This window comes from Labeo rohita, chromosome 8, assembly GCF_022985175.1.
Source record: "Labeo rohita strain BAU-BD-2019 chromosome 8, IGBB_LRoh.1.0, whole genome shotgun sequence".
NCBI lineage: Eukaryota > Metazoa > Chordata > Actinopteri > Cypriniformes > Cyprinidae > Labeo > Labeo rohita.
In genome coordinates this window covers 13,937,466-13,949,656 of record NC_066876.1, presented here as the reverse complement: position 1 = coordinate 13,949,656, position 12,191 = coordinate 13,937,466, and the positions used below count along the sequence as shown (strand labels likewise).

Here is a 12,191-nt window from a genome sequence, read left to right as displayed (position 1 = left end):
ATTCTCACTTGAGTTTACAAAATGTAAATAATATACTTTAAAATTGTAATTAAAAATATCAAATTAGACACACTATTGCAGGTTTGACATTGCTGACACCAACCAACATTGGTTTTTGCTCATGTAAACAACTATGGACAAAAAGCTTGGACATCTCCAGGTTTAAAACAAGCTTGCGGTGAAGTAAATGATGTCAAAAGTTTCATTTTGTGGTTGTGTATCTCTTTTCTAGGATTTTACGGTTGTGTAGTTACAGTAGAGCTGTCATCGCTGTCTTTTTTTGTATGCGTATGTTCTCCACAAAACCAGCAAGTGTTCGGCCGGGTCAAGGAGCTTCTGTTAACACTTTTCAAACAGCATGTCCCAAGCCCTAATCTATTCTCCTGCTGTAATTTATATTTTAAAACCTGCCCTTATTTTTTATTTCACTAAGCCAACACATTTTTATCTTTCGCACTGCAGTTTGACAGCCACTGACAAGTGAAGTGAAAAACCCTCTCATGCAACCTGCCCTCACGAAACCCGGGAAGGTGAAATCAATACGGTTTGTATTTTAAAAAGGCACTGATACGTGAGTATGACTCAAAATTACTACCTCAGACTGACATGCAGAAGTTATGAAGATAAAAAGTGACTCAAAGCAGGGACAAAAGACGATTTGGCGGAGAGAATTGATATAGACACTGATATGCTGAAAGCGCAGCGCAAACGGTAATTGACAAGAGTATCAGAAACACAATGGAAAAAAATAAGAGTGCGACGAAACGAAATGCCATTTCTGGTGAAATGGTGTTGGTGAAGGTTGACTGAACTTCAGGTTTCAGGTGACCCATTCACACTTGCTTTACTCCCCCCTCCTCTCTCTCTTTTTCACAGTTCTTTTTTCTTCTCCATTACTCGGACGCTGAATGATGGTGATTTGGTTGAGGCCCAGTGAGTGTCTGAGGAAAATTGGTTGGTTGATAAAAACGATGCTATCAAAGAGGGCTACTTTCTCATTTACATTTAGATGAGTATTGATTATTTATTTACTCAGTGGAGTGGGATTCTTTTCCAATCTTATCTCTCTCTCGTCTTGTGCTTGTCACCTGGTAGAGGGGGGGGGAAAGCGTACGAGAGATAGAGTTCTTGACACCACTCGAGGATAACAGCATTTTGCTGCACAGATAAAAGTTAGAAGGGTGCTCTCCCTTTGTCTCCTTTTTCTTTCTACTCGTTTCTCTTCTTCCACACCAATTTTGACAGAAGAAGAAAGTTCGCAGATTTAAAACTGATGGCGCTGGATGAAAGGGTATAGGTGACAAGCTCTCAGTTTGCGATGGTACAGAGTGCAATTTGACATACAGTAATGGTTGGAGGATTTCAGCAAGCGGTATGGTTATTTTTTTTTATTTATTTATTGTCAATATATTGACGTATCTTATGTATTTGACCGAATCTAAACTTATATCAAGTGTATTTTTATTTATTTATTTTTCCTGATCGAGTCTCATTTCTTTCTTCAGACAGGTACTTATAAGTTGCAATGATTCATTGAAAAAAAATTGAATTAATTATCATGCCTAAAACTTGTGTACTGTAGGGGAGACTGGGGAAAGATGTCACATTATTTTTTGCCCAAGTAAATATTTCTTGGTTTAGTTTTAAGAGGAAAGATGTCACATTACTTTTTGCCCAAGTAAATATTTCTTGGTTTATTTTTAAAGTAGAAGTTTATTTGTAAAGTAACATACCTTAAAGTCTTGGCTACAAAAAAACTACTGGACATTTAGATATTAACACCTAGAGTATAAAATTAAAATAAAATAAAATAAAATAAAAAATATTTGAACAATGTTGTGCTGTTGTGACAGCGTGCCCCAAGGTGATACAATGGAACATGCTATTAAAGGCTTTACAGCCTAAAAATATAAAATAAAATAAAATAAAATAAAATAAGAAAATATTACAGGCATCTTACAAATATATATATTTATTTATATATTTTTATTTTATTGTATTATTATTACTTTATTAACTTTATGAAATTAAAATTCCATTTTAATGAATTATATGCAGTAATAAACAACATTTAAACAAGAGCTTCACAATTCTGGATAAATTGAGAATCCAAGTTATTTTATTAATAAATTGGAGACCATGATTCTCTCACGATTCCGAAGACAAAAGATTCGAAAACTAAACAAAATAACGCAATTTACTAGTGGTTCTGACAAACTGTTCATTGCTTAAGTCTTTTAAAAATACATATTCATTTAAACAAAATAATAAAATAAAATAAAAACATTCAGTAAAGGAGTCAGTGTCTTACTTCATTAAGACGTGTTTGACTATTGAAATCTCCTGAATGAATGATTCAATGACATACTTTTTTTTAAAGGGCAGTTGTCGCCACTTCCTGGCGGAAGAGGATAAGCGTTACTATACAAACAAGTGTTAACATACTTTTGTTTTAATCGCTACTGTAGACAATAAGTGTTTATACACAAACTTTAAACTTTTATCCCAATACTTCAATTATTTAAACGTCTATAACACAGAAATAATGATTATGATGTGGTTGAAAAGACTGTTTGTGTTGCTTTTTCTGCGTTCACATTTACCCCGACCCTCTGATTCATTAACATGAGCAGCGACAAAACGTGTTTCTCACTGACACTCGCGATGTGAAACAGTCCTAATAGACATAACTAAATCGTTGTCATTTATGAATAAGATCGCGTGGGTGTTTGAATCGAGATCTCGATAATTTAAGGATTAATCGTGCAGCTTTAATGTAAACACTGCAAAATGTTTTGCGAGGATATCGTCATGAGACCTCGCGAGACACATCAGATCTCGTCACATCCTTAATATATATACATATATATATCCCTAATATATATATTCAGATGATGTATATTCATACATCATCTGAAAGCTGATAAACAAGCTCTCCACTGATGTATGGTTTGTTAGGATAGGACAATATTTGGCTGAGATACACCTATTTGAAAATCTGGAATCTGAGGGTGCAAAAAAATCAAAACATTCAGAAAATCACCTTTAAAGTTGTCCAAATGAAGTTCTTAGCAATCCATGTAACTAATCAAAAATTACGTTTTGATATATTTACGGTAAATTTACAAAATGTCTTCATGGAACATGTCTTTACTCAATATCCTAATGATTTTTAGCATGAAAGAAAAATCAATCATTTTGACCCATACAATGTAATATTGTTGCCTATTGCTACACATATACCCATGCTACTTAATGTGCAGGATCACATTTTAGCACGGTGGACAACTGCCCCAAAAAACTAAATACTTTTCATGTGACAACTCGCCCCGGTCTACCCTATACTCGCAAGAAACTTTGGATATTGCTGACTGTACTGTACCTGTATGTTTCCTCATTGTATGGATGGTGCGTGAAGTGACTGGGTTCAGTGGAGACAGCAGCAGGATGGGGGTACGCAGCTCTCTGCAGTGCTAGAGGACCCCTGACAGACCCTGCCTCTTCCTCTCAGCGCTGTGATGGAGAGTGAGCCGTCTCCTGAGGTGGCCTCTGTCAGCTCCGCTTTGCTTCAAAAGTAAGATAGGTAGCACAGTCGCTGCGGCCTGCGTCAGCCACCCATCTCCCTGCCCTCACCCCGTGGGCGACGCTAGGCATGGGATATCCCTGCAAACACACGGAGACTGGACTTAGATGGTGTCACAGAAAAGAGGTTCATTAGCATAATGTTCTTACACTCAAAGAGTGTAAAATACATTTAATCATTAAACACATAGATTAATTTCCTCTAAATGTAGTTAATATTCCATCTGAATCAACATCTGTTAGTTTATAAGGATGAAGTGGCCCAAAAATAAGTGAGTTTAGATTCAGGTGATTGATTGGCTAGGTGTGACCTCACAATAATTATGACAGCTTACCTCATGAATATTAATTAGGGTGATGCACAAATAATTTCACATTATCTTTTAGAGTTTATAGTGAACAGATAACCTGGTGACCTAACATAACTTGATAACAATCACAACAAACATGCAGCATTAAAAATAAACTCTAGCACCACATTGTTATATATAGCTTCATTACTGCCACATTTCATAAAGCTACTTCAAAATTGACAAGTATGTACAATACAATGTTTCGTGAGATCATAATAATCACAAATACGCACAGGCCATTTTGTTTCTATAATTTGATGCACTGCTTCTTCACTGTTTGAAAATATTACATTTGGTCTTGAAAGTATGTGCTGATTAGCATATGAAGATACTTTTTTATTTAAGACATTTAATATATTTAAATATATATTTGGTGCTGAAGAAAACTGTTATTATTTTTATTATTATTAATTCATATATAATATAATATAATATAATAATAATAAAGCACCAAATCAACAATGGAATAAATTAAATTACATACATAATTACATACATATTTCTGTAAGGCATATTTGTGATAAAATAAATGCAGCATTGGTAAACATAAGATTTTTTTCTTATTGTCTCTTATATCTTATTGTCTTAAATCTTACTGTCTTTAAACATGTTGCATCTTTGAAATCATTTTGAATGGACTACAATAAAATTCTCGCCATCCATAAGAATAGGAAAATCTGCTAAGTAATATCTTAAAATGGTACATTGATGTCAATAACAGGTGAGCAATACATAATGTTGCTTGACTTCCTAAATGGCATGCTGGATTGTTCTTTCTTTCTTTTGTAACTCAGTTACAAATGACTTCTTTAAACAGATTACAATGAGTCAAAATCAGGGCTAGACAAATACGTGTTGTCCAATACTTACCACACCACCACTAAAACAAACATCTGTCTGACTTACCAGACCTAAATGTCACTAAATGGATGTAAAGATGCATTTGGCAAAGCGCTCAGGGTGATTAACTCTGTGGGCCTAAAATGGGCACTGACTAGCAGAGACTTCCATCGCTGCTCAAGAATGGGCATCCATTTTTCTTTGTTAGTCAGTCAGTCATTAGCCTAGTTACACATCTGGATCCCAACAGCACTTTAAGAATATGGACTGCTCTGACGAGGAGAAAAAAAAAAGCTAATTAGCCAAACTGGAGAGGAACATCTTGTTTTCCTAGCCCCCCCTAATGGATTAGACCAAGGTCTTTTGAAATGCAAACTTATCAAGGAGACACAGTTAGAGGATCTGTCCCCTTTGGAGTTGCAAGTCCCTGTCTACCGTCTGTCCTCTGAGTTAATGAGTAAACATTAGGATTGGCTTTACTCTATCACTTGCTACACAGCTAAACCCGAGTAAAGGGTAACTGTGTTAAGATTCTGTGTTCGATTTAACCGCTCAGTCTTGAAGCCAAAATGTATTTAGTTTCACCTTATAACTGACTGTCTTTACCGTTATATTTGAAAAGAGGTGCTTTCAATGCACTTTGTTGAAAATGCCCTTGGGGACCGAGGCCTTTCCTCTGTTAGTGCCAAAGATGGCAAAGGCTCTCCTGACATTTTGAGAACCGTTTCTAAAAGGGTAAACATTGCCCTGAGTTTTTGCCCTTCATTGGATGACAGCTTTATTATATATTTCAAACATTTCTCCATCAGTGATATCAAAATGAAATTGTCGTTATGAACCCAGCTAACAAAAATAAGAATGTTCAGCTAACGCCCTGTTTAGTGCATTTTCATTTTAAAACACATAACTTTTCCTACAGTTACGCCTGTCATTTACATTACTCCAGTGTTTTCGACCCTTGAAAATGGAGACTTTCGAAAACACTGCAGATTCCGGTTTAGTTTAGTTTAGTTTAGTTAGGTCCTGTCCTCATCCTCGTCTACACTAGCGTTTTTACTGCTTTTCAGAAACAATCTCCATCTACATTACACAACCGAAAACACATGTCACATGACCATTCATTCATGCAATCATAGATATGTATAGACCAATTATCTGTTTGTAAACATTCGGGATGCACGGGCAGCATGGTTGCAGAAAACCCGGAGAGATCGCCTTTACAACTAGAGAATTACAAGGATACGGCACAAAATATTTAGATTTAAAAAGAGTATAGATTATATTGATCAGATGTCATTTTCAAAATGTTATTCGCATATTACAACAGCTTGTCACCCAGCAATAAGCAATGTTATTCAACGAAATTGACGTTAGATAGTGGGATAGTCTTACAGACCCGAAACAGGGATGATGTTTTTTTATGGGTGGTTCAAGTGGCAGTCTATGGAGCCATGGAATAAAAGAATAAAAAAGGTAAATTTGATTTTCTGTTTCAAAATTCTGACTTTGTTTTCGCAATTCCGAGATTATATCCCATGAAACAACTCGTCATTCTCTCTTTAGGGCTAATACAGTACATCCCCTATGAACAGCATATGTGAATATTATGTAGACCTATTGTTTAAATCAAATTTATGCTTTAAAAGTAGAGTAATCATAGCAGTTTTCATCCATAGTATGTCCGTTTAAGCATCTGCGTTTAGCTTCAAATGGCGTCTTTGACTGCAGTATTGTATAAAAATTATTTGCATTCTGATTTTGACATCAAAAGGCACAAAAAAAAAACAATTTCTCTTATTCCATGGAGTTTACCCATTTACCTCCACTTGCTACCAGTGTTTTTCTGCAACCACTATGCACGCGCAGCTGCAAATGACGTCACTGTGACGTCTACTCGAAATTGGTCTATAGACCATTTCGCTACATGTAAACATACTGGTCCCGATACACTTCCTGTTTCTTTTTTTTTTTTACTTTACACAAACATTACAAAAAAATACAACATAACATTTGACTGAATGAAAATGTTACCTTAGCACCTTTAAGATGTATCTGTATATGTGAAAAAAAAAACAGTTAGAGCTTCTGGACCAGTGTTGTTTACATCTAGCGAAATGGTCTATAGGTAGATGCTCTTTTATTTAGATGGTGGACACGTCTACGTGCCTGAAGTGGTTGAATGGGGAATCTACCTATAGACCATTTCGCTAGATGTAAACAACACTGGTCCAGAAGCGCTAACTGTTTTTTTTTTTTTTTTTTATTTCACATATACAAATACATCTTAAAGGTGCTAATGTAACATTTTTATCCAGTCAAATGTTATGTTGGAATTTTTTGTTGTAATGTTTGTGTAAAGTAAAAAAAAAAAAGAAACAGGAAGTGTATCGGGACCAGTATGTTTACATCTAGCGAAATGGTCTATACATATCTACGGGTACAACAATGAACATGATGTTAACACAATCATCAAGGATATGCAGAGCCAATGTGGGCAGCCATGCCATCGTTTTCCAAAGTCTCCATTTTAGTCCGTTTACACTGAAGAGCAACCCCAGAGTTTTCAAACTAAAAAGGAGTCTGCAGCGTTTTTGAAAATCTCTGTTTTCGCGGGTCGAAAATGCAGCAGTGTAAACGATAGTAAAAGTAGCAAAAGTTATGCATTTTAAAACTAAACACGCACTAGTGTAAACATAGCTTTAGTGTAAATGGTGATCTTTTACAACCGCACTGGGGATCGTTTGAAGCTGCATTTAAACTGCATGTTGGAAGTTCAAAATCGTGGCACCGTATCAGTCCATTATATGGAGAAAAATGCTGAAATGTTTTCCTCAAAAAAAACAATTTCTTTACGACTGAACAAAGAGAGATTTTGGATGACAAGGGGGTGAGTACATTATATGTGAATCTTTGTTTTGGAAGTGGACTTCTCCTTCAAGTCGAACACACCTATTGTTTACACGGTCGTCAAAGATACGCAGAGCCAATGTGGGCTGCCACATCATCTTTTTCAAAAGTCGCCATTTTGGTCCATTTACACTAAAATACAACACCAGAGTTTTCAAAACGGTTTCTGCAGGGTAACCGTATCAAAAGTTATGCGTTTTAAAACGAAAACGCACTAGTGTAAACGTAGCCTTGTTTTTTGGTTATGTAGGGCCCTATAATTTCCGCGATGCGGAAAACGCGGACGGAATCACGAAATCCAGACATAAAAACAGATTTTACAGTATAACGCAGAATGTCACAGAATTTGCTAAATTTTCGATGGATAAATCAAAAGCAGGTAAATATAGTTAAATCAAAACGCGATATGGACTAGTGTCTGTGATTATTAAGCCGCAAAACACTAACGTATTTAAATATGAATCCTGCATGTTCAACGTGTCTCTGTGTGAGTAACTGGCGCAGACGTTTTGTTTACAAACCACATACTGAAGCACGCGTGATGCTTGCGGTGTTTTCAGCCTCTGTCGCACACGAACACACAACCAATCTTTAGAAATGAAATTCACTTCATGAGCATTTTACCATTTCTTGTGAGAAGAAACTGTCATATCATGCACAAACAGAAACTTAAAGGTCTTCACAGCAACCCGTCAAAATAAAAGTTCGGTTTAACTTGGAACTGTGACAAACATAATGTAATGATAGTATTAGGCCTACTACTACTAATTAAGTTATTATTAAACATTATTTTTAAGATATATTCACCAGATAAATAAATAGCAAATAAACAGATAAATAGAAAAATATTTATCAGAATGTATTTAGCAGGAAAATGCAAATACACAAGCAATTCTGAAAAAAGTAGATATGCTTTCAATAATTACGATTTCATAGAATCATTAAAATTAAACCCAGAAAATTAATGGAAAACAGAATTTGGTAAAATAAATAAATAAATAAAACTGAATCTGAGCAGGAAAAAATAAAACATATTTCATAGGGCATCAAGAACGTAATTTTTGTTAAACTTTTAATAAATATCTGTTAAATTGTGTAAAAAAAATGTAAACAGAAAAAAACAGAAACCAGAAAAACTGAAACAGAAAAAGAAAACTTCATAAAACAAATTTCATAGGGCCCCAGTTACGTGAATGTTAAGAAAACATTCTATTTTCTCATTTTTCAGACATTATGAAAATGTTACGTTTGATCGTTCTCTGAACATTCTGAAACAAGTAGCATTTAAAAAATGAACATCCAATGGACCTTTATCGCACTGGAATTGAACATCGGAAGCGCTTGTCGAAGCAGTGTATCGATTCTTCCGGTTATGTATATTTTTCAATATGCTGTAATCACTGGTTGAATAAAAACCTGTTAAAAAGAGCATCTGCAGGATAATTTCAAAATCCGGACATTTTCAGAGACAGGCGAAGAAATATTCTGATGACTGCTGTGCACAGAATTTTCCAAACGCAACGGAACTTGTAGTTTTAATCCAACGTACCGATCTGAGAAACCCATGGCTCATAAACATGCGTGATTTCACCACACGCATCAATGCTGCAGTGTGTGTGAGACCTGATGAATAAGATCAGAATCAACAAATTTATTAATTTGTATGAAATTTTAGTCTTTATTCTGTCATTTTTATTCACAGTCATTGCACTGTATGTAATTCACGTTTATGCCAAAATTCTTAATTAATACTCAAATCACATTGTCAGCACATTATACTGTCTAAGATTAATTAGCTAAAATGTTCAACATTGTTATTTCTTTAAGGCAACGCCCGTGTATTCATTAATCTATTTTAATACCGCTCTTACGAAAATAAACATGGTATGTGTTGTAAAACTATGGCAATACAAATGGAAATCAGTCCGCGGAAAAAATAAAATATAACATAGTTACTACATTTACTATAGTAAATCCAAAATGTATTTTAATGTAAACAGGTATAAAATATGATGAGAAAAACATTGTTAAGACAAAATTGCCTGCAGCAGGTTAAATTTATTTATTATTCAGAATGCACATTTGGAAGAGAAATATATTAATAGCAACATTTCAGCAGGTGATATGAGTAGGCGTAAACATCCTCAGTTTCGAAATGCATCCTCCACGTGAACGTGCTCCTGCGTAATATCTTAGAAGGACCTTAATTCATCCCACGCATCTTATCCGTGCTGTGTCAGGAAATCGTGAAAACTGAGGCAGTGTGTCATTGTTTAGAATAAAAGCAGCCAGGTACACTGGCAAAAGAAAGGAAAGAGAGGATCCTCGCATTAGTTTTCATTGCGTTGCAATGGGACCGGAAGTGGGGATACACTGCTTCGCTTACCGGATATAGGAAGTGAGATAAAGGTCCATTGACCCTTCGCAAAGTTAATATACACTCCTGTCTGATTTGTTTGGAAGGGTCAACTAAAAACGTAAAAAGTTCCATTAACAATGTACAAGTAATTTTTTTTTTTTTTTTCTTACGCTTTTAGAACATTTTTAAAGATCAGATAACTTTAAACATTCTATTAATATTACTGAAAGAATTTTAGTAGAACCTTGCAGGAACGTTCTGAGAACATTCCTTGTTAGCTGGAGTATCACTTAGTATTTTTATTCTTCCCTTTCAAATCTCTTAACTTCAAACTGAGAGATCTGGTTGTGATAGAAAACTATATCTAATTCATTTCCGAATGCACTCGCAATCTTTTCTGTCCTAGTCTAAAGCAAAAACAAAAACAGCATGAAAGGGAAACTAATCTGATCTTCTTTCCTTTTATTGTATAAGTTTCATTTCATTTCAATGCATCTCTTCCTAGAGAATACTACACATCTGGGTATCTCTTAGATAGAGGTCACCTGTCCAGCGAGGAAAAAAAAAAGAGTTAGCTGCTAGTGTTGGGCTGTGTGGAAAGGACTGTGAATCTAATTGGACTTCAGTTAGGGCTTTCTAAATCCAGCTCTTTGGCATGACCTTGGAATAATGGCAGCACTAGATGAATAGAGAGGCAGAGGGGTTCATAAACAGCTGAATCTGGTCTTTTGTGTGGGCTGATCTGCAGAGGAAAGACAGACAGGGCTGGGATTGTTCGCCAGACGGGAAAGCCGGGTTCACTATGCCCTTTGTCATGAAAAGTGTGGCATGACCTCAGGAGTTGTGTGCACATAAAAACACACACAAACACAGGAATAAATCGTTTTTGTTTGTTTGTTTTGTTTTGTTTTGTTTTCCTAAAATCACAATACATTTTAACATCTGACTGTTCTTGGTGTTCTGCTCTGCAGTAAATCATATAAAATGTTAATTCAAAATATTTCATATTGTGAAAATTATTCATGAAAAATAAAAGGTATTTAGCTGCTGAGCCACAAAAGATTAGATAGACAGACAGATATATAGATAGATAGATAGATAGATAGATAGATAGTTTTTTAATAATAAATAAATATTTTTTTAAGAAATAAAAAAAAAAAAAAAAATATATAAATTTGATTGCTTTTGGTTTTCGGTTCTGCTATAGAACTAATTAAAATTTTACATTTTTATGTATTTATATATGTATTTAACATATTACCTTTTTTTAAAAAAAAATGTTTGACCCCAGAAAATATAAAACATATAATGTAAAAAAAAAAAAAAAAAAAATTTTTTATTTATTTATTTATTCATGTAATTTGCTGCATTAATGGTTGAAAAAAATAAATATATATAAATATATAAATATATATATATCAGTCAGTCAATCAATGAGTAAATAAATAAATAAATAAATGGTTTCCTGGTCTGCTCTAGAACCAATTAAAATGATTTTTTAAATAAATATAAATTTAAAGTATTTTTTTGTAAGGTTTGTAGTTGTTCATCCACAAAATGTATTTAAAAATGTAGTTAAATAAAGACATTTAAATACATTTGAGTATTTCTCCTGTTCTGCTATATGCATTTAATATATTAAATCTTCTTAAACTTAAATACATTTTTAAAATAAAAAACTGTTTTTGTTGTTGTTTTTTAACCAAAGATATCCAAAAAAGTAAATCAATTAAATAATTATTAAATAATAATAAAAACAAAAAACTGTCTTTGTTTTTTTTTTTAAAAAATACAAGTATATTTGCAAGAGCATTTACCCTATGTGGGCCCCTCCCCTTGCCGTCCCCTGGTGCAGTTGTTGTGTGGAACGGTGAGCCTAGCGGGGTGTAAACAAACACAGTCTCCCTCAATGTCCTGACAAGGTAGGACCCCGGCCTGCTCTTGACCCCACATTAAATCCTCATTATGCCTAATGCAATCTGAGCCCGGCTCCTGTGCCACAAAAGAAAGATCAATTAACATGATTAGTGGCACAAACACCGAGACTTACTGGCCCATCTAATCTAAATTTGCTTTGTGTCACTCTATTGTTTCATTTTTTTGCATTTACTTAGACATAAAGAGTCGTCTTCAGCTGTTTTCATTGTTTT

General features: G+C 34.5%; 1 long non-coding RNA gene across 1 annotated transcript in view; it reads right to left on the bottom strand.

Moving 5' to 3' along the window:
* The window catches only part of LOC127169113 (uncharacterized), a 49,252-nt gene extending 40,930 nt beyond the window's left edge, over positions 1-8,322 (bottom strand). The window contains exons 1-2 of the long non-coding RNA XR_007828198.1: positions 8,211-8,322; positions 3,383-3,663 (exon numbers count right to left, since the gene is read on the bottom strand). This is a non-coding gene — a long non-coding RNA (uncharacterized LOC127169113). The remainder of the gene's footprint in view (positions 1-3,382; positions 3,664-8,210) is intronic.
* Positions 8,323-12,191: the final 3,869 nt, after the last annotated feature.